Below are 23,884 nucleotides of genomic sequence, written 5' to 3'. Positions count from 1 at the left end.
ATAATAACATATTTACCCACTTAAATATGATTATATCATATAAGCCCATTTTAAACATATAAACTCATCATATTTAAATTTAATCTTAATGTGATACGTCTTTATGCCCTAATTTTTTTAGCAGCAATTATTCATGTTTTCTTTTTTTTTCTTCTCCGAGCTATGTACTATGATATTAACTACCATAATCGATACATGCTAATCATCTAATTCTCTTCAACGGTATAAAGCTATTATAAGGTGAGAATACATAATGTGATCACTATTAGTTATCTTTATATATCTTTAGCTGACTGGAGTTTTTTGTTGTTGTTGTTAATGTCTCTTAATTGATAGGCTACAGATATTATAAATCACGTTTCGTCAAAAAATTGATATGTATATCTAACTAATTAAAATTGTTTACTTCTTTTGCTCACATCACCAGTAGCACTTCAGTTATTGTTTTGACCACCAATATGATGAGATAACAATACTGATTTACATACATATACAACGATATTAATACAATAATGAAAATGATAATGATCCACCTTTCTATTTTGGGTTGTCCCATTTCAAGTATCTACTTGATATTTTAATCAATCAGAAGAGGTTATTCTGGAGAGAGAAGATTTCTGATTGGTGGAGAATAAAGTTAGTGTAATTTCCTAAAACTTTGTGCAAAATGTAACTGGATACTTGTAGTCGGACAGAGGAAGTATCATATTATTATTATTATTATTATTATTATTATTATTATTATTATTATTATTATTATTATTATTATTATTATTATTCAAATATAGATTTTTTTTGCGGAATTAATTACGTTATATATGTATACAAAATACATGTCTCAATAAAATATTGTAATGTAAATTTTATGATAAAAATAATAATAATTATACACATACTAAAGTGAGATTTTTGGCTTCCCATTGATCCACCTGTCCACTCTCCTCTCACAAACTGCTACTGCCCCCTTTTTTTTCTTTCTTTCTCTCTTCTCTTTAATTGAAGCGACCGGCTCCTGTTTCAGAGCCATGTCTTCTCCCTCACCTCCTCCCATACCTTATCCTTACCTTCTTGCATTCTTTCCTTCATGCTTTCTTCTTTTAATTTATTTGCTCTATTTCTCTCATAATTTTTAGTTTATCTATCGATTAAATCTATATACATCTTCTTCATCTCTCAGATGAAGAAATCGTTGAATCAGTAGGTGCACAATTGTGTAAGTTAAATTCTTATCTCAAATTTAATGTTTTATTTTTCATCTCTCAGATGAAGAAATCGTTGAATCAGTAGGTGCACAATTGTGTGAGTTAAATTCTTATCTCAAATTTAATGTTTTATTTTATTTCATAGGTTACAACAATCTATTACGGGAGTTATATAATCTATAATATTATTTTATTTCAACAATCTTACTCAGTGTTTTACTTAATCCAATGTTTTTTACTACTTCGTTTCATCGATGATGGATGACGGTAACTTCACTGCTAATTGCATCAACAAACGATCTGACGGATACATGGAATATTCAGGTATAGTTTTTCAATTATTAGTTAAATCCTAAAAATAATACTATTGATTCAGACAATCACTAATAACTTCTGGGATTTAATCACTGATTTATTTATTTAATTTGGCAGATACATGAACTCACTAAAAATTTGAGGTTATGAATGTTTTGACTTTCTTAGTTTATATTTGTCTGTATGACTTTGTGTTGAGGTTGCAGGAGGTACTTTTACCTTTCAACGAATAGGGTTTTTTTCAACAATTGATTCTAACTCTAAACTTCTAATCCCTGCCGTCTACTCGAATTCAAGTAAGAACACACGAGCTTTCAGTTGGTCATACACACACTTTGTCTTAATTCGTACAAGGCTATTGGCTGCACTGTAGTTAACATCGGCACACAGAACTTGGCAGAAGGAAAGGTAAGTTGTAGATAACAGATTCGAACTATAGGTAGCAAAATGGACGGGCCAGGTAAGATGACGTGTTAAAATGTGTAATAAGTAGTGCGTCAAATATGATTGAAAATATTATATCAACTTTCAAATAACTGTCTTTATCTTTGAGTAATTGTTTGTAAGTTTGTCATTCTTAAAAAAAAATATGTGCTTTGGAGGTAAATTTCAACCCGTTTGCCCCGTTTCGTTTTAAGCTATTTTTTAGCATATGTGACCCGTCCATTATAAACATAAACTGATTTGACCAACTCATACTTGATGCATTTGAAGCAAATTCATGCTTAAAACTAGAGTCATTCACTGATATCATAAACAGAGGTTTTTAGTAAATATATTTCCCTTGTGTTTAATGTTTGCAGCCCTACTTATTACTTGGATTAATCTCTCAAATAGTTAAGGTAGTTATATGGAGTAATAGAGGATAGAATAGAGGAAGAGAGATATTGAACTTGTAAGTTGTGTGTATTATTCAGAGTATTGTGCCTTCTATATATAGAAGGTGTAATTACACTAAGTATCCCTAAACTATAAATAGAACATAACCTTATACAATTATAGTTGTCTAATATTTCCCCGCAAGCTAAGGGCGGGATACGACTTGTAGCTTGGATCGTAATAGAAGAAATCTTGGTGAGGACAACGGCTTGGTGAAGATATCAGCAATCTGATCGTCAGTAGTTATAAACTGAACTGAAAGTTTTTGTTGAGCAACTCTTTCTCGGACAAAGTGAAAATCAACTTCTACATGTTTTGTACGTGCATGAAAGACTGGGTTAGCTGAGAGATACGTAGCGCCAAGGTTATCACACCATAAGGTAGGAACTGATTTAACAGGCACACGAAGTTCACGTAATAAATCTTGAAGCCATGTTAGTTCTGCAACTGTGTCAGCTAGGGCCTTGTATTCAGATTCTGTTGAAGATCGAGAGACAGTCTTTTGTTTTCGTGCAGACCATGATACTAGGTTTGAACCTAGATATATAGCATATCCTCCCGTGGATCGACGGTCATCTGGACAACCTGCCCAGTCAGCATCAGAGAAGCTAGTCAGTGAGTTGTATGTGGAATCAGTGTAGGCATGAAGCACTGTTCCGGAGCCGTGTATAAATCGTAACCCATAATTGGCAGTGCCCTGTAAGTAACGGAGAATTCGTTTAACTGCTGACCAATGATTTATCGTGGGACAATGCATGTACTGACAGACTTTGTTGACTGCGAAAGTGATGTCCGGTCGAGACAATGTAACATACTGAAGGGCACCTACAATTTGACGGTATTGAACGGGGTTGTCAAATGTTGCACTATCACCAAGAGCAAGGTTTGCGTTGGTTGTCATGGGAGATGAAACCGGTTTAGCATTAGATAAGTCGGCGCGTTCCAAAAGTTCATGTATGTATTTGCGTTGTGATAGGATCATGTCGTTACCATTCCTTGTGACTTCAATCCCGAGAAAATAAGACAAGTTACCCATGTCTTTAATAGCGAATGAGCGGCTGAGACTTTGTACCACCCTATCTATTTCCTTTGTATCGTTTCCTGTTAAAATAATGTCATCAACATACACAAGCATATATAGAAGAGTGTTCCCATTAGAGTAGATGAATAAGGAAGTATCCGTTTTCGACCCATGAAATCCAAGAGAATGAAGTGCTGTAGAGAGTCGATGAAACCATGCTCTAGGTGCTTGCTTTAATCCATATAAGGCTTTGTGAAGGAGGCACACATGATTTGGTGTAGCTGAATTGACGAATCCTGGTGGTTGTTGTAGATAAACTGTTTCGTGAAGATCACCATGTAAAAAGGCATTTTGTACATCAAGTTGCCTGAGGGACCATTTCTGAGACACAGCCAAGGAGAGAACAACACGAATGGTTGTTGATTTTACAACGGGGCTAAATGTTTCCTGATAGTCGATGCCTGGTTGTTGTCGAAACCCTTTAGCAACTAAACGTGCTTTGTAGCGTTGTACTGCCCCTGTTTGATCCCTTTTTAATTTGTATACCCACTTGCAATCAACCACATTAGAATTTGGAACACGAGGTACTAGTGATCAAGTACCATTCCGCACCAACGCTGAATACTCTTCAGTCATGGCTTTACGCCAGTGAGGATCTTTGTTAGCAATGCTAAAGTTTGCTGGTTCAGTGTCGGACGAGGGACCTCTTGTATGATAGGAGGTGGCCTTATGTTGGTGGATTTGTTTTGGATTGGGGCGAAGATTGGCTGGTCGAGAACGAGGAGGTGGCTCAGTGTTTGTGGAAGTGGTGGTAGTAGTAGCAGTAGTCTGAGGTAGTTGGTTGTGACTTTGTTTAGGTGGTGTTGAGGAGGTTTTTGAGCGACGATGATATGTGTGAATGATAGGTGGTTCGATCGTGCCGTGTACAAGCGGTGTAGTGGTGGTATTTTGTGGTTCTGGTGGGACAGAATGAGTTTTAGGAACTGTGGAAGGTGAATCTTTAGTTTGTGAGGTAGGATTTGGATATTTAGAGATGTAGGGATTGACTGGATGTGTAGAAATGGTTGTATCAGATTGTTTAAAAGGAAAAGATTGCTCATTGAATCGAACATGACGGGCTATATAAATATGATCCGACTTTGGGTCGAAACATCGATAGCCATGATGGGCAGTACTGTAACCAAGAAATACACAAGGTGTAGATCGAAAATCCATTTTGTGGTTGTTGTATGAACGAAGATGAGGGTAGCATTGGCACCCAAAAACTCGAAGAAATGAAAAATCAGGTTTATGTTTGAACACATGTTCAAAGGGTGAGGTTGCTGAGTTTGTTCTGGATGGCATTCGATTGATAAGATACACTGCAGTTCCAAAAGCAAAATGCCAAAAACGTTGTGGTACATGTGATTGAGCGAGTAGAGTAAGACCGGTTTCAACAACATGGCGATGTCGTCTTTCAACCAAACCATTTTGTTCACTTGTATGAGGACAAGAAAGACGATGATTGATGCCTAGTGGAGAAAAGAATTGATGGAGATTTCTAAATTCACCTCCCCAATCAGTTTGGACAGATTTGAGTTTGGTCTGAAATTGTCGTTCAACCATTGCCACAAATTGCTTAAAGGTGGCGTAAACATCAGATTTGAGTTTTAATGGGAAAAACCACATAAATCGTGAAAAGTGATCAACACACAACAAAAAGTATTTGTGACCATCAAAGGAGGTAACAGGCGCAGGTCCCCATACATCACAAAAGACTAAATTCAAAATGTGCGAACTTTTATAAGTAGATGGTAATAGATGAAGTTTAGAGGATTTTCCAACATTACATGAATCACAAAAGGTGGTGGTAAACTTATTTTGTAAAGGCAAATGATATTTAGATAACATGGATTTCAAAAGTTGTGGATGTGGATGTCCGAGTCTTTGATGCCATGTAATTGAAGATGCACGGGTAGTGGAGAATGCTACTTTGTGAACTGGTGAAGACTGAGGAAGATGGAAGGAGTAAAGACCACCATTACTTGGACCCGTGAGGAGGGTAGTGTGTGTAATCTTGTCCTTCACAGCAAAGAAAGTTGAGTGAAATTCAAAATACACATTGTTATCAAGACAAAACTTTTGTACAGAAAGTAGTTTATGTTTTATTTCAGGAACATGAAGTATGTCTTTGAGGGAAAAGGTTTTGTTTGGAGACGAAAAATGTGAGGAACCAACGTGTAGAATGGGTAAACCCTTACCATTGCCAACATGAAGATTGTCCTCACCGTAGTAGACCTCGGAGTTGCCAAAGTTGGATAGGTCTGGAGCAACATGGTGACTAGAGCCTGTGTCTGGGATCCAAGAGGTTGACGCTTGGGAGCGATATTCTGTAAAGTTGGCTGAAGGTGACTGTCGTCTCATAGTAGCAGGGTTACGATTAGGACATTGAGATGGGATGTGCCCAATCCCACACCTGTTGCATGTGCCAAAAACTGTGTTTTGATTAGAAGCCCAATTAAATGAATTTCGATTACCTGCTTGATTTCTGTTGTTATAGTTGCCTCGTCCACGTCTGTAATCACGTCCACGACCACGGTTATTGCCAAATCGGTTAGTGTACATAGCTTGTGCAGCCGGTGTATGGGCAGGTTGAGCTTGGAGTCCAAGTTGAGATAAAAGCAATTGTATGGCTTGAAGCTGATCTGTTTGTGAAGCGGGCAAGACATTATTAGGAGCTGGTGAACTGCGACTTTGTGTGCTAGTCGTGAATGCTTGAGCCGAAGGAATGTCGGGTACAGATTTCTTGATCATGTAGTCGTGGTCTGATAGCAGACCATGAAGGTCTACAAAGGTAGGGGGCTTTTTGCGGCCCAGAAGGCTTGATTTTAAACCGTTGTATTCCTCTCGTAGTCCTGATATAACTAGCATCACCAAATCTTTTTCTTTCATCTTTTCACCTATGTTAGCGAGCGCAACATCGTATTCTTGAGTCCTAGTTAGGTAATCTGCGGTTGTTTCATCTGGCTTCATTTGTAGTCTGAGAAGCTGGGTTTTCAAAGTGTATTCTCGAGAGGAAGTGTGAGGAGCGTAGGCACGTTCAAGGGACAACCAGAGATCACGAGACGTTACTCCTTGAACATGTTGAAATGATGCTTCGGATATGGTAGAAAGGAGGAGCATTCTTATATGAGCATCATTAGAGACCCAATTAATGTAATTGGGGTTTGGTGGTTGAGACTGTGTTTCTTCATCTTTTTCTGATGATGGTACATTTGTAGGTGGACAAGGGATTGTGCCATCAATGTAGTCAAATAATTTGTTGGTGACGAAGAACGGTTCAACCATGGTCTTCCAGTAACCATAGTTCGTGGAAGATAAGGTGAAACCAAATTTGTGAGAGTTGTGTGCGGCTTTCTCTGTTGGAGTAAAGGAAGCTAGCATTGCCATTTTCAGATATAGAAAAAAAAAAAAGATAAGGTAATAATAAATTTTTTTTTTTTTTTGTTTTTTTTTTTTTTTGTTTACTTAAAAGAAGATAAAAAGTAAAAGTAAATAGTAAATAGTATGTAGGTAGGTAGGAGAGATATAAAAAAAAGATAAAGGGTTTTAAAAGTTCATTCTCTTTTTTTATACTCTCGTTCCAGACACAAAAATAGAACAGGCAAGTACAGTGCCGGCCGGCGGTGAATAGTTGCCTGAAAAAGCTGAAAATTTCAGCGTTCGATTGGAATTTGATTCCGAGCGTATTGGTGTTGGCGGTTTTCTCTGATTTTGGCCGGATTGATGTAGATCGAAAAAGAAAGTCGAAAATTTCTGGCGGCTGTGGTGGCGCGTGTGGTGGCAGTTGCGGCTGAAATACTTGTGCGTGTGTTCGGAATTTAATTCCGCATGTAGTTGTGTTGGTAATTTGGCTGATTAGGGTTGTATTGAGTTGCGGTGATTTTGTGGGTTACCGGATTTAGTTATGACCTGAAAAAGCTCGTTTCTGATGTGAACGTTCCGACAACGCTGCATTCACAGAGCATACTTTGAGTTTTAAAGGTCAGTTTTTTTTTTTTGTTCCGGAACTGCTGCCGGAATAGTAGCTGCCGGAATTGTTACCGGAATTAGGCCTTTACAGCTCTGATACCATAATAGAGGATAGAATAGAGGAAGAGAGATATTGAACTTGTAAGTTGTGTGTATTATTCAGAGTATTGTGCCTTCTATATATAGAAGGTGTAATTACACTAAGTATCCCTAAACTATAAATAGAACATAACCTTATACAATTATAGTTGTCTAATATGGAGTTATAGTTTGTCAGTTAGTTTGAAGATTATAATTATATTAAGCTTTAATTCTAACTTATTGATGTCGTTGGCAGATACAACTTCTTGCAGATACAACTTCTGACAGTGAATGTGGATTTATTATTTCTAATATCAGGTTTGATTTTTTATGAGGTTTTGGTATGATTTGTGTTTATTTAACTCATAAGGATATAATTTTTCATGATTTTAGTTTGTAACTTATGGGTATTGTTCATTGTGTTGGTTTTGGTAATGGGTGAGGTATTTATTTTTTGAGCTAAACTTTTTGCGCTTTATGATGCATAAGAAGCACCCATCAACCAGGTGAAGAAACAGAATGTTGGTGCTGGCAATGTGATTAGTGATGAATCCTTTTATTGTTTACCAAATTTCCTTTATATCTTATTTGTAGGTTCTGTTTTCTATTTAAAAGATTGGTATGAGATATTCATATTATAATCCATGTAGTTTGTACTATACATATTCTACGCATTTGAAGACTTCAAAATTTTAGTAATAACGTTAGCTGTTGTGATGTCGTAAGAACTTTCCTTAAATGCTTTTAGCATTTAGCCCCTCTTAATGTTACTATTACGTTTGTTCTTTCTTGCTGTTGTAGATGGCAACCACGACATATAAAATTGCCGCTGATGATTCATTCTTACTATGGCATTGTCGAGCATTAAGTTGCAGGTTTGTATATTCTTATAGTGTAAATTTTTGATATATTCCAACATCTATTTGTTTTTATGATTGCATGACCAACTGAATTTGACAACAAGGTTCACATAAGTAACCCTAGGCAAGTGAATGAACATGTTTAATATGATAACCAAAAACCCTAATTTTTCATCCGTTAATTTATTATGACATTTTTTCTATTTGCTACTTGATTATTGTGGAATGATTAGAGGTTGAACAATATGTGCTTACCATTTTACTTTCTTTTTTTTTTTTCTTTTTTTTCGTAATTTCATTTTTGAACGACTTTATGTTGAAAACACCCACCTACAGTTTTCAATATTTATGTCCGGCTATTTTTTGATAACACACAGGTTTATACACCTCTTATTCTTATCTTAGAGTGTCCCTTTATTTGATAATGATATTGCTATTGCAAGTGTGTGTTTGGTGTTGAAATCATATAATGGGCATGGCAGAGAAGGATACAACAAACATGGATTTTATGACTGATGAAGACAAATTGATTTGACTATAACAAACATGGATTTTCTACACTGTTGGAATGAAGAAGACAAATTGATCAGTAGAGATCTTTGTTTCATTTGACTTTAATACCTCTCAATCTCCATTGTTCTTTTAGTGATTTAAAGTTAAGACCTCATCTATCACCTGGTGAACCATAATCACCGCTTGAAAAGGACCATGTTCAACAGATTTAAGCACATAAGCTTTGGATTGGATTTTTCATTGGTCGTTTTGAGGTTAAAACATTTCTTTTTGCAGTTTTTTTTTTAATTATTTCACCATGTTAGAATATGGGTTCATTTTGTGATGCCTTTTGCAGGTTAGGCAGCATGATAGTATGGTACGGCAGGATGTTACAAATTACTACAAGACTTCCATGGAAAGTTTCACACCACACTGCTGCTGCTGGTACATTTTTCTTTATATAAACTGGTGATTTTGATTGGGACTTCATCTACTGGAAGACAGTATAGTCTACTATTTCAGATGCGTTTGATGTGCCTATCTCATTGTTAGTTGTGTTGAATTCATTTATTTACCTTCTTTTCTCTTTTGTTTGTTTACTTTCCAACTATTAGTTTAATTGACTTCTACTAATGTAGTAGTATTAATTTGAGTAGATATTTGCAGGTTGTATTTTCGTTATTTGGATCTTTTTGTTACGATATTTGTTTTAAGGTACTTTTCTTATTTCTTTGGTTTCTTTTGTTTAGATTTTTGGTATCATTGATCGTGGGCTTCGTTGTGGTATATGGATTTGTAGAGTATACTTACCAGGGTATTTTGTTACAAGAATCTGGAATTTTATTTGTTGTATCATAACGTTAGGTAGGAATATGGCAGCTTAAAAATGATAAAAGAAAAATGACTGAAGATTTTTGTGGGTGGCGGCTAGAAGTGGTGTCATAATTGTATGAGTCGTGTGAATTGCTAGCTAGCGTTAAAATCGCATAAACCTTAGAGCAGCAACGCGCGAACCCTCAATTCTTGTTGTGATCAAAATTGAAAGTAAATGGTGGAGAATAAATGTAGTTCATTTATTCTGACTAAGTTAAGTATATCAATATGTATGTAAAAACAATGACAAGTTTCTTAGTCGGAATATGTTGTTCCACAAGTCATTAAACTAAATGACTTTAGCATTTACATTCACTTAATACATAAAACACATCGTTAAACTGTTTCATTTAAAAAAACCTGTGATTCCACGGGTCATTTTATATATATATATATATATATATATATATATATATATATATATATATATATATATATATATATATATATATATATATATATATATATATATATAAGGCTATGTTTGGCACGGAGCTTCTATAAGCTTTTTGAAACTTTTAGTTTTTAGCTTTTATGAAAAGCTCATATTTAATAAAAAGTTTCGTTTGGTTAAACGAGTTTAAAGTTTTTAGACAGATGAAAAAAGCTAAAAGCTAAAAGCTAAATAGAAGTAACATTTAACTTTTAGCTTCCAACTTTTTTATTTTTATTTTACTCTTTATTCAATAGATTACCTTACTCTGTCACACATCAAAATATATATCTGCCAAAGATATCGTATCTTTAAGTATGATGATGATTTGATTTAATTTTATTGGATAGATTTGTTAAACAGTGACACGTGCATAACTCTAATTTTAAGAAATAAATAAATAATCTAACATTCTTATTTTTTTGTTAAGCATAACAAACTTGAAAAAGAAGCAATCAAACTCCCGAAACCCCATAGAAAAAAGATTCCTGCGTGCACCAACAATTATACTAATAATTTCCGATAATCGAAACGTTTATTTTCCAATCATGTATGTCCACGTCCCCAGCTTATTTGTTTTATACGATAAAAAATCTACTCGTAATATCAAATTCAAGTAAATATTACTCTGTATTCTGTAATTCGTAATCTTTAATCTTTATTTTGGAAAAGCATACTAGTTATTTTTTATTGATTATGATTAAAGTATCAGAGTGCAATATTACAGCATATATACATACGTATTATTTGACATGTGTGTAGATAGCAGCTCACATACTTATTTACATACTCGAAATGTACAGAACTATGATACGAAGTATATAAGGAGGAGATCATGTAGCTAACTACGTATCTAAATACTGAGATGGATTTACGAGCCATTGGTTCCAATCCAGTTTTTTCTTACACGAACGATTGAAGAACTACTCGAAACTCTTGATTTGTATTTTATTTAAGCATACCGAAGCACACAACCACGTGTTCTTGAAGGTTTTGTTGAATGCGATTTTTCAAATAAAGTATCCACAAACTCACTTCATAGCTTGCCATGATTTAATCCCCCATTTAATAAGTGAATGATCTATAGATCCCATCATTTTAAGGAGGATAATGGACTGAACCTAGATGTTAGAAATTGGGTATGAATTGACTGCCGGATTCGTTCTTAAATCGTGTGTTCACTTTCTCTATAAAGTATTTCAACCCTACGATTGCCTCGGTTGCACGAAATCTTTACAGGTATAAGACAAGAACGCAATCAGTGTTTATGGCAATGAAATCACTGATCAAATTGTTAGAGAATATGTGTGTATTTCTGTTTTTTGATGAAAGCAAAGTCCTCTATATATAAGAGGTGAAAAGGTGCGACCAAAGGATTTAACCCTTCAATGTAAATATGCAACCTTTCAACTAAAAGATGCAACTTTTCGTTTATACCTTTTAGAAAATGACAAATGCTTACCTTTCATCAAAAGATGTAATTTACAAGACCTTATTGAATTAACTTGAACGAGCGTGCACTCCGAACTCTCCAAACTCTCCAAACTCGTCATTGAGCTTAATTCGATAAGTCTTTGCTTTCTAGTAAATCTCAATTAACTAAAATGACTGTTGATAACACTAAAATCACCAACAAATCCCCCCCATTTTAGTGTAATCCTTGATTTACTAAAATAATTAAACAAACAGAACAAACTAATGCATAAATGAGAATGTTTCAGAAATTGAATTTTCACTTAGTATAATATTTACGAGAATTCGAGTATCAGGGTGTTTAAGAAATTGAACCCTTCCACTCATATGAAGACTATAAAATACTATACACATTAGTTTCTTACATATCCCTAAGACAATCTTGACCCTATTATAAGTCATGTGTCCCAATCCTTCAGTGAACATATTGGCAGCTAAGTCCAAAGCTCCATTGAAGCGGCAAAACTTCATGTTCACATAGGTAGCTCTTTTAGTCTTACACCCGCATATGCAATTTTTCAAAAGAACTATTAAGAAGTTAAACTTCAACCTAACTCCACTTACGGGTCTAAACACATACTTTGGGATCAGAATATTTATGTGTTTCAATCTTTAGAAAGTAAGCTTACCTCATTGAATTCAGCTCCTAGCGTTGTACTAGAAGGGAATTGGGCGTCTCACTTTGGAAGATTTAATGGACTTCAATCCCACATCATTAGCCAACTTGTGCGCACTTCCGGCTAATGTTTTGTCCAGTGATTTTGTCAAACTTTGTTGTGACCCAACAAAATCCACATATATCACTACATTCGTGATCAACCCACGAAATATAACTTGTCTAAGGCATAAGTGTCTAGACTTTCACATGTTTCAATTACATGCCTTAGTCAAATGACATCCCATAACTAGGGATCACCATGAACTTTAATCTCATTCATTATGACTTCAATCAATTTCCCTTTACAATCCTTTTATCCAAGGATGTATCAAATTCTTATTTTACATAAGAAACACGCGTGTACTCAAAGTTAATTGATTGATCAGTCATTCACATGTCCACTTTTCACAAGTCACCAATGTAAACTTTTAATTTGTACACCCCTTGATAATGGATCCTTATTATCATTATGCACAAAATATTACCATTATATTGGATAGTGAGATTATAATTATAAACATATCTTTGTCAATCCACTTCTAGAACCAAGAAGTAATGACAACAAGTTTATAATATCAATAATCTCAACATCAACCCTTTGATCCAAGATACATCATCTATACCAAGTGTAAAATCCAACAACTTGTAGATGTATAATTTCTTGATCAATAGTAAACTGAATACATTTTAATAAACTTTAAGGATTCACTTGTGAATTAAACCATGATCCATGATTGGCTTCTACAAGTATTAAAATACTTAAGCTCGTCACAATGAATTCCACTAGACCATGCTTAATCTTGCTAACACCATGCTATATTGGTCACTTGATGCAATCACATATATCATACCACCAATTTCCAAAGCAAACCGGTGTTTGAAACAAATAAGCAACATATAATCCTCATTTCATATTAAAACATATTTGTTTTACTAACATATACCATCTTGATGAACCATCAAATAGTTTGTGGACATACCTCACCAATGAATAATGACTTCATGGTCATTTTATTTGATAACAAAACACTCATTTCACAATCATGAAAATTGTTTTGTGACGTTTTCAACGGATTATCACCACCTGTTAAATAGTCTAACAATTATTACTCATTGTCTTATCAACAATCAAAATTTTAACAATATATAGAGGGTGTCCATGTCAATATTCAAAGAATATATAAACATTTTCTTTTATTGACATCAAATATCCATAAAGTATATCAACATATCCACTTCATATTCAGTATGTCATGGAACTCTTTCATCACGTACATTACACTAACAATATAAATTGGTGGTGTGCAATGTTAATAAATAAGTGGGTTTTGCATAAAAATAATGCAAGTAACAAACACTATGTGTGTTATCATTTCTCACTCACTCAAACTATTACATGGATTAAATCGTTGACATCATGCAAACTGACAATAATCTATTCAATATCCATAACATTAATATCTCAACACACCTCTTTATAAGTAACTGACCAAATCAAGTTATATTTAAAAAGATGTAAGACCATAGACTCATTGCCAAAGCGATGCATGCATTTATAATTATCCAATCGATAATACAAACAAAATGATTTAATTTTCTTATTGAATCATTTCCCTCTTTAATATAATTCCAGAAATTACAATAAGAAAGTTTGTTGTACTATCCGAATTATATTTCGTTAACTGTACATGAATTACAACATTCCGTTGAACAACATGAACCCACCCATTCAATGGTCATATGATGATATGAATTATACCACTTAATTATATCGGTTACCTATCAATGTTTAAGTGAATGCATGGTGAAACCCATTCATTTATCAATATGCATTCATAAGACCAGTCAATTGCATATTTCTATTTATAAGAATCAAGGCTTATATAAACAAGATGAATAGAAAATGCGTACTCATACGTTGGCGTTCCACAATATAGAACTTCATCACGTTTAAGGGATCCAGAAACTAATCCTCAATTATGATTGATCCTTTGACTTTTCGTATGTTTTTTGACCGGATCTCCTACTTGAATTGAGCGATCGAATGAGTCTTGAAATAAATTATGCCCCTTACTCAAGACAGATCCATATCATTAATTAAATTAATTAAATTCAATAACCACCCCTTTTCTCATAAATATTCCTGGATGTCTTTGAAAACTGCATCGAGAAGTGAACCAAACGTCCATCTAATTCCTTATTCTTGTATCACAGAATCCCAAAAGATGATTATTTTAAAGTGGATAAACGTATAACCAAAAGTATCATCACAGAAAAACGTGGAGTCAACCCATGATACTTTATTAAGTTTATGTCAAGTTCTTCATACAGATTCATATAAGTCCCAGATTCGCAAATCCATGATTATTAACGAAAATACTTTATAGATTTGTTAGAAATTGGGTATGAATTGACTGTCGGATTCATTCTTGAATCGTGTGTTCACTTTCTCTATAAAGTATTTCGACCTTACGATTGTCTCGGTTGCACGAAATTTTTACAGGGATAAGACAAGAACGCAATCAGTATTTTTAGCAATGAAATCATTGATCAAATTGTTAGAGAATATGTGTGTATTTCTGTTTTTTAATGAACGCAAAGTCCTCTATATATAAGAGGTGAAAATGTGCGATCAAAGGATGTAACCCTTCAATGTAAATATGTAACCTTTCAACTAAAAGATGCAACTCTTCGTTTATACCTTTTAGAAAATGACATCACTCTTCATGAAATGATGTAACCATTAGACCCTCTTTAACCCTGGCGTGTTGGGTCATGTGTTGGCCAACATGCCTATAACCATGGTGTGCTGCTTCATGTGCTAGCGGCGTGCTTCAAGTGAGCACCGAACATTTTGTAAGCATGTTGAATTTTTCTCCATTTTTTAATTAATTTTTATCCCCCTTTTCACCCAACTTCCAATCAGATTTTAACACATCACTCAACACGTCACTTAACACTCCAGCCCATTACACACCGGTATGGCAGTACGTTCATCAAGCACCACACCCCACCCAGCAACACGCCTATCATCCCCTTCAGGGATAAAGATGGTCTTAATGGTTACCTTTCATCATGTAATTTACAAGACCTTATTGAATTAACTCGAACGAGCGTGCACTCCGCACTCTCCAAACTCGTCATTGAGCTTAATTCGATAAGTCTTTGCTTTCTAGTAAATCCCAATTAACTAAAATGACTGTTGATAACACTAAAATCACCAACACTAGATTCATACCGCTTTTGCCCAACTCTGTAAGGATCGGGAGCCTCTTTAACTTTGACCTCCAAACAAGAATCTCTAGCTTTTGAATGTTGCTTCATAGATGATGCTTGCTAGGCTTTTGTATGTGAAGCTTCCATTGTGTCCCATTGACCATGACAATATATCAAATTCGTGTTCACTTTGGAAATGCAGATAACACATCAGTTAGTATCTGCGGCGTTTCGTTAGTCCTTTCACGTGGCTCTCTTGATCAATTCCGATAAAATTCACAACTCGATCCGTTGCAGGCTATTATGTCTTTGACCAAGCATTATTTCTCCATTTCAAGTAGGAAGTCTTCAAAATTTACAGTTTAGTTGAGAATTACCAAGTAAAAAGTCTTCTCAAAATTTCTTACCCTCCCCATTACCAACTTACTTCTTAACGGTTTCTTTGAAGCTAATGCCCAAATTACTTAAATCCAACCCATCTTTTACAATGGAGAACCAAGTATATTCATGAAAGTTTCGGTTAGCATTTGACGAAACAAATTGCTCCCCGAGCCCTCCACAATGACGATAGATGCTTTAAATAATTGTGACCGAAAGTGCATCATTTTCTTTCTTAAAACACCACCACCATTTCTTCAAATATTACCATTGGTCATTTGATTCAACGGTGCGAGTTCTAAAGGGACGATCATTGAGTTTATGACTTTTGACAAATAATAAAGTGATAGATATTCGTCATTTAAATGCAAAACAAGTGTCATGAATTTTTCTTTATGAAAATCCTAGACTCCGTATACATGATGTTAAACTTTACCAAACTGAGTGAAAACCACATCAATTACGTATCAAGTCAAATTTGTTGAAAGAGTGCTGTTATAAAATGTATTTTCAAGGGCCATAAATATCCTGAAAGTTCTCTAAGTGATATTTATCACAGTTTCAGAAATTCATTTATCTCGAATCTTATACTCTGTGCCTAGTATAACCTTTCAGTTTCTAGGAACATGCCATCATGGATTTTGAATGTAGAATAGTAAATAGACTTTGAATATAATTTTAATATGAAGTAATAAAACAATTTTTTAACCATAATAAAAGTTGGATAAACCTATCAGAAATATTACCAAAACCCACTATTTCATAGAACAAGAAATTAAACACTTGTTAAATGATAACAAAACTAACCATCTTAATAAAAACTAGAAGTTATTTTAATTCATTTTTAATAATTTTATGATCATTTAATCAATTAATATACAATATATAAGCATGAAATAAGTAGAGATTAAGAAGAAACCTTATATATGAAATAAACGTTCCTAATGGAACAGGATTATAATATACTTCTCAAGTTTCCTTCCCACAACACCTCCATTATTTATTTACAAACTAACCTACTAACTAACTAATAATGAAAGCTAGCTAGTGCTCATTTGAGAGTAACAGTGAAAGAGAAATGAAATAATGAAGTTCTCTGATGATTTAAGAATGAATGAAGGATGGTTATATTTATAAGCAAAGAATACGTATCCTTCAAGACCCGAGTCTCCATTTTGTGCATTAGGTTACCATTTTGGCACCATGGGTCACCATTTTGGCACCCTGAGTTGCCAGATTGGATGCCTCTGGGTTGCCATTTGGTCCGTGGGTCGTCATTTTGGCACCCTGGGTCGCCAGTTGGTAGTTGGTGAATTTTATGGATGTATCCTAATAGTTGTTACAGTCTTCGATTGTTAGTCGACACTATTCTGATTCCTACGTATGTTGAATGGATAGCTTCTGAAGTTATTGTGCTAGATCATAGTGTACACAAGATCCTGAATCAGTTCCAGGTGGTTGGATAGGAACATAGGAAATATTAGGGTTAACTGTGTGTTTTAGTACGTGTAAGTCTTGTATCTTCTTGATTGTATCATACGTATCTTGAAAAATTCTAGGTTCTTTATATTTCTTCTATATGAGTCTCCAAATAAGTGTCGGTAAGCTTGCTAGTCTTCTTGAGCTATGTTTGCTGGTTGAATCTTTAATTAGGGTTTTTAGAAACCGTGACTGCTACTTGCCCTTTGTTTTTTCAATTAAGCGTTGCGGATCAAGACTCTGGGAGTTTATCTTTGATTTTATGAGTCGTTGAATCCCTGAATATACACTAAGTATGTAGGATATACCTATTAAATAAGAATTGTACTAAAAATCATGTAAGAAACCCTATATTGAATGATCTAAGATAATTAAGCACATTTTACCCTTAATAATAAATCTTATGTATTTTTGCATGTTTCTAGCTCTTTTTATTACTATTAGGGTTTAGATATAGGTGATATCACTGTTAAAACATGATTAATTTAAGTGATATTTGTGTCTGATTTTTCATTAAGTGATTCAATTCCCAACCCTCTAGACTTGTAAGGACAAAGAATGAGTCCCCATTTTACCTAAGCTAATTTTGATTTATTCCCCACCCTTTCCCAAAAGAAATTACAATAAGGTGTTTTAAGAGAACTTAATATACCTTGGGGAGCTCGGAAGAATTATGACAAGCCACTACATTAGATTGTCCACTACGGGGTGTTAAATCTAATTGTCATGTGAGTTGGTAAAATTTGGCACCCGTAACACCTGTTACGGGGCATTAAATTTGATATCTTTCGGGTGTCAGTCATATTTGAAACAGGGAAAAAAAATTAAATTTTGACACCTCATTTTCAACTTATTTATTTATCTTTTCACCAAATTTTCAATTATATTTTATCACATCATCGAAACCTTTTCACTTAAATTTAATACCTAAATTTGACATTCACCATAACATAACTTCAAAATTTGACATTGACACATCATAACTAATCTTCTCCCTTCTTTAAAAATACATGAAATTTACCCCACGTCAAAGTGACTATAACATTTCGTCTAAGTATAATATAGAACGATTTCAAAATTAATTACGATGTCAGAAACCACACCACGTTGCTGATCAACATTGTGAACAGATGTCACAGATACACCAGAAGAACTCTCTGAGCTGCCACCGATAACTGCAAATGTAATCTAAAGCGTCAGCTAAAAAATATTCGACGCATACGAAGCAAAATATTTAAACCCAAGTAAACACATAAAGCATTGAACCTGATGTTACTGGTCCCATATAACATGAAAGCCCACAATCACGTTGTATTTACAACATGTTTGCTCATACCCATGTTGCATACGAATACAAATGCTAACAAAGAATTTTACAGATATGCACCACAAACGTATAAGCCATTGTAATCCCACTACCAACAACAATGTATAAAAAAGAACTAAAACCTACAAAACGGTTAGCAATGATTAGGTTATCGTAAAATTAATAGCAATTCATAAGGAATGCAAAGCAACATCGAAAACCTACAAACAATAAAACCTCTCAAAAATGAAATCATAACAACATAAACAAAACAAACAAAAAAAGGAAGTAACCCACAATCAAAACACCGCAAATTGAAAAGCAGTTGAGGAAGTAACCCACAATCAAACATGTAACTTCCGTGCTTAACATATAGCCAAGATTATAATAATTTTTACTCAATAATTATTAATGTTTTATTCCACATTTGTCAATCAATCATACAATTAGAATAAGACAAAATTACACCGTTGATCCTTCATTTTGTATTAAATGACACAAGTAACTTTCTTCTTTATTTTGACCTCGTTGACCCTCATTTATCAACTTTCGATACAGATGACCCCGTCACTAACTTCTGTTAACTTTTGCCCATTAAAATTGCTCATGTGCTATGCACATGAGGGCATTTTCCTTAGATTACAGGCTTATGCAACCACCATTAAACGACGTAAGATTAGTTTTGGGATTCACTAGATCAATTGAAATACTCCGCAACTATATACCACAACTTAATAATATCGTTACGCATGCCATCAATTAAATTAAGGAATTAACATAACTAAATAGTACTCCATATCTTATCAAAATGCTTTAAGTAGGGGATTTCCACACAAAAATCATTATATGTATGTAAATTATATTTATGTAAAAGACGACACTTCAAGGTGTTCAAAACACGTCAAAGACATATCCATTTCGGAATCTTACTGCACAAATGTTTATGACTCAGATCTAGATTGCCTATATACGACACCGATGATATCGAATTCGGAATTGATCTTTTCAGCTTATTATACCATATATTAATCATCATGAAGTACGATTTCGTACCGAATACATCAGTGTTTCCTTCAATTGCATTTCTACTTAAATTCGAAATACTAATTCTAGAATTTAGTAACGTCGCCGGTAATTTTTGGAAAGGAGGTTTCCATCAAGGTTGAGTGTACCTAGTACCGACATTTTTAAGTGATTCAGGAATTGCACCGGCGAATCGGTTTAATTATAAATTAGAGGGAATGGTTAGTGTAAATATACTTTATTTTAGAAAAAGAAAAATCAAAAATTCAGGGCCTGATGGGAGTATATTTCATCAAACCCACGTTGAAATGTCCCGTTCATATCGATTATAAACGTTTCATATTAATTGATTTCGTTGCGAGGTTTTGACCTCTATATGAGACGTTTTTCAAAGACTGCATTCGTTTTTAAAACAAACCATAACCTTTATTTTATCGATAAAGGTTCAAAAATCATAACGTAGATTATCAAGAAATGATAATCTAAAAGATAACGTTTTACACACGAACATTACATATTGGTTTATAATAATATTACACAACAACTTAAGTCTTCGAATGCAGTTTTAAAACAATATTATACAAGCATGCAGACTCCAATCTTATCCTTAAATTAGCATGCAACAGCGGAAGCTCTTAATAATCACCTGAGAATAAACATGCTTTAAGCGTCAACAAAAATGTTGGTGAGTTATAGGTTTAACCTATATATTTATCAAATCGTAATAATAGACCACAAGATTTCCATTTCCATTTTTCAATAACATGCGAACTGCATAAAAACCATTCATATGTTGAACACCTGGTAACCGACATTAACAAAATGCATATAGAATATCCCCAAAACAGAAATCCATCTGTATTAATAACTCGAAGTACTAAAGCATACCATTTTCCAGTATGTGGGGAGTTAGTGGCCGTAGATCTACCTTTAGGATTCACGTCAATTAGGGTGTCTGTTCCCTAATTCTTAGGTTACCAAGCTAAAAGGGTGATATTCGGTATTCATAATCCAACATAGAATGTAATTTCAAGTACTTGTGTTTATTTTGTAAAACATTTACAAAACTGCATGTATTCTCATTCCAAAATATTAGATAGTAAAAATGGGACTATAACTCACTTTCACAGATTATCACTTCGTAGGAAAATAACACTTGGCCACTGGTCGATTCACGCACCTATAACAAATATGTATATGTATATATATATATATATATATATATATATATATATATATATATATATATATATATATATATATATATATATATATATATATATATATATATATATATCAAAGTATGATCGAAATATAATTATACCATATTTTATTATGTTTTAACGATTTAAGTTTTTTAAGTTGATAGTCCAACGTTTGTAGTCCACAAATAATTGTCCACAGTTAGTAGTACAGAAATAAATCAATATATATTATCTCGAATCAATCCACGACCCAGTGCATACAAGTCTCAGACTCGATCACAACTCAAAGTATATATATTATTTTGGAATCAACCTCAACCCTGTATAGCTAACTCGATCATTACCGCATATAGAGTGTCTATGGTTGTTTCAAATAATATATATAGATGACGTCAATATGATATGTCAAAACATTGCATACGTGTCTATGGTCTATCAAAGTTACATAATATGTTATAGTACATGTATAATACAATATAAGTTAGTTAAGTTATGGTTAGTATAGATTTGTTACAAATTTCACGTAGCTACAACAAGAAAAATTATCCAATTTTGTTTTACCCATAACTTCTTCGTTTTAAATCCGTTTTGAGTGATTCAAGTTGCTATGGTTTCATAATGAACTGAAATTTATGAAACTAAACAGAAAAAGTATAAGTTTATAGTCAGAAATACAGGTTGCAAGTCAATTTTGTAAGAGGTAGTCATTTCAGTCGAAAGAACGACGTCTTGATGACCATTTTGGAAAACATACTTTCACTTTGAGTTTAACCATGATTTTTGGATATAGTTTCATGTTCATAAGAAAAATTATTTTCTCAGAAGAACAACTTTTAAATCAAAGTTTATAATAGTTTTTAATTATCTAACTCAAAACAGCCCCCGGTTTCACTACGACGGCGTATATCCGATTTTACGGTGATCTTCGTGTTTCCAGGTTTTAAATCATTAAGTTAGCATATCACATAGATATAGAACATGCGTTTAGTTGATTTTAAAAGTCAAGTTAGAAAGATTAACTTTGTTTGCGAACAAGTTTAGAATTAACTAAACTATGTTCTAGTGATTACAAGTTTAAATCTTCGAATAAGATAGTTATATATATGAATCGAATGATGTTATGAACATCATTACTACCTCAAGTTTAGTAGGTAAACCTACTGAAAATGATCAAAAATAAATTGAGCTTCAAAGGATCTTTGATGGCTTGGAAGTTCTTGAAGTAAAATCATGACACGAAAACAAGTTCAAGTAAGATTTTCTACTCGAATTAAGATAGTTATAGTTATAGAAATTGAATCAAAGTTTGAATATGAGTATTACCTTGAATTAGAATGATAACCTATTGTAAATAACAAAGGTTTCTTGATCTTAGATGATTACTTGGAATGGATTAGAAAGCTTGGAAGTAGACTTGCAAACTTGAAAGTATTCTTGATTTTATGAAACTAGAACTTATAGAATTTATGAAGAACACTTAGAACTTGAAGATAAAACTTGAGAGAGATTAATTAGATGAAGAAAATTGAAGAATGAAGTTGTTTGTATGTATTTTAGGTCGTGATATATGGATTAGATATAAAGGATGTGTAAGTTTGTTTTCTTGTAAATAAGTCAAGAATGATTAACAATATTTTTGTAATCTTTCTAAATAATTCATACTAGATTTCAAAGAATGGTTCCCACATATTTGAAGACTCATTAAGGGCTGCCAAGAGCTGATCATTGAAGTGTATATACCAATAGTATGTGTAGTGACACGAACTTTTCCATGTTTATATATATTAATTGAGATTGATATTTACATGATTAAATGTTTCCAACATGTTAAGCAATCAAACTTGTTAAGACTTGATTAATTGAAATATGTTTCATATAGACAATTGACCACCCAAGTTGACCGGTGATTCACGAACGTTAAAACTTGTAAAAACTATATGATGACATATATATGGATATATATATATATATATATATAGTTAACATGATACTATGATAAGTAAACATATCATTAAGTATATTAACAATGAACTACATATGTAAAAACAAGACTACTAACTTAATGATTTTTAAACGAGACATATATGTAACGATTATCGTTGTAAAGACATTTAATGTATATATATCATATTAAGAGATATTCATACATGATAATATCATGATAATATAATAATTTAAAATCTCATTTGATATTATAAACATTGGGTTAACAACATTTAACAAGATCGTTAACCTAAAGGTTTCAAAACAACACTTACATGTAACGCCTAACGATGACTTAACGACTCAGTTAAAATGTATATACATGTAGTGTTTTAATATGTATTTATACACTTTTGAAAGACTTCAATACACTTATCAAAATACTTCTACTTAACAAAAATGCTTACAATTACATCCTCGTTCAGTTTCATCAACAATTCTACTCGTATGCACCCGTATTCGTACTCGTACAATACACAGCTTTTAGATGTATGTACTATTGGTATATACACTCCAATGATCAGCTCTTAGCAGCCCATGTGAGTCACCTAACACATGTAGGAACCATCATTTGGCAACTAGCATGAAATATCTCATAAAATTACAAAAATATGAGTAATCATTCATGACTTATTTACATGAAAACAAAATTACATATCCTTTATATCTAATCCATACACCAACGACCAAAAACACCTACAAACACTTTAATTCTTCAATTTTCTTCATCTAATTGATCTCTCTCAAGTTCTATCTTCAAGTTCTAAGTGTTCTTCATATATTCTACAAGTTCTAGTTACATAAAATCAAGAATACTTTCAAGTTTGCTAGCTCACTTCCAATCTTGTAAGGTGATCATCCAACCTCAAGAAATCTTTGTTTCTTACAGTAGGTTATCATTCTAATACAAGGTAATAATCATATTCAAACTTTGGTTCAATTTCTATAACTATAACAATCTTATTTCAAGTGATGATCTTACTTGAACTTGTT

At 33.4% G+C, this 23,884-nt stretch overlaps 1 long non-coding RNA gene across 4 annotated transcripts; it reads left to right on the top strand.

The window, feature by feature from the left end:
* Window positions 1–1,041: 1,041 nt before the first annotated feature.
* LOC139897691 (uncharacterized) lies at window positions 1,042–9,248 on the top strand. Of its 4 annotated transcripts, none has more exons than XR_011776732.1 (7): window positions 1,042–1,213; window positions 1,348–1,925; window positions 2,321–2,359; window positions 7,766–7,827; window positions 8,311–8,384; window positions 8,852–9,136; window positions 9,220–9,248. It is a non-coding gene; the product is annotated as an uncharacterized lncRNA (long non-coding RNA). The 4 variants fall into 4 exon arrangements; XR_011776734.1 differs by having other exon boundaries at window positions 1,042–1,526; window positions 1,724–1,925; XR_011776731.1 differs by having other exon boundaries at window positions 1,042–1,925.
* Window positions 9,249–23,884: the final 14,636 nt, after the last annotated feature.

Source organism: Rutidosis leptorrhynchoides, chromosome 3 (genome assembly GCF_046630445.1).
Source record: "Rutidosis leptorrhynchoides isolate AG116_Rl617_1_P2 chromosome 3, CSIRO_AGI_Rlap_v1, whole genome shotgun sequence".
Taxonomy (NCBI): domain Eukaryota; kingdom Viridiplantae; phylum Streptophyta; class Magnoliopsida; order Asterales; family Asteraceae; genus Rutidosis; species Rutidosis leptorrhynchoides.
The sequence above is the reverse complement of the archived record's forward strand: the minus strand, read 5'-3'. Positions and strand labels throughout refer to the sequence as shown.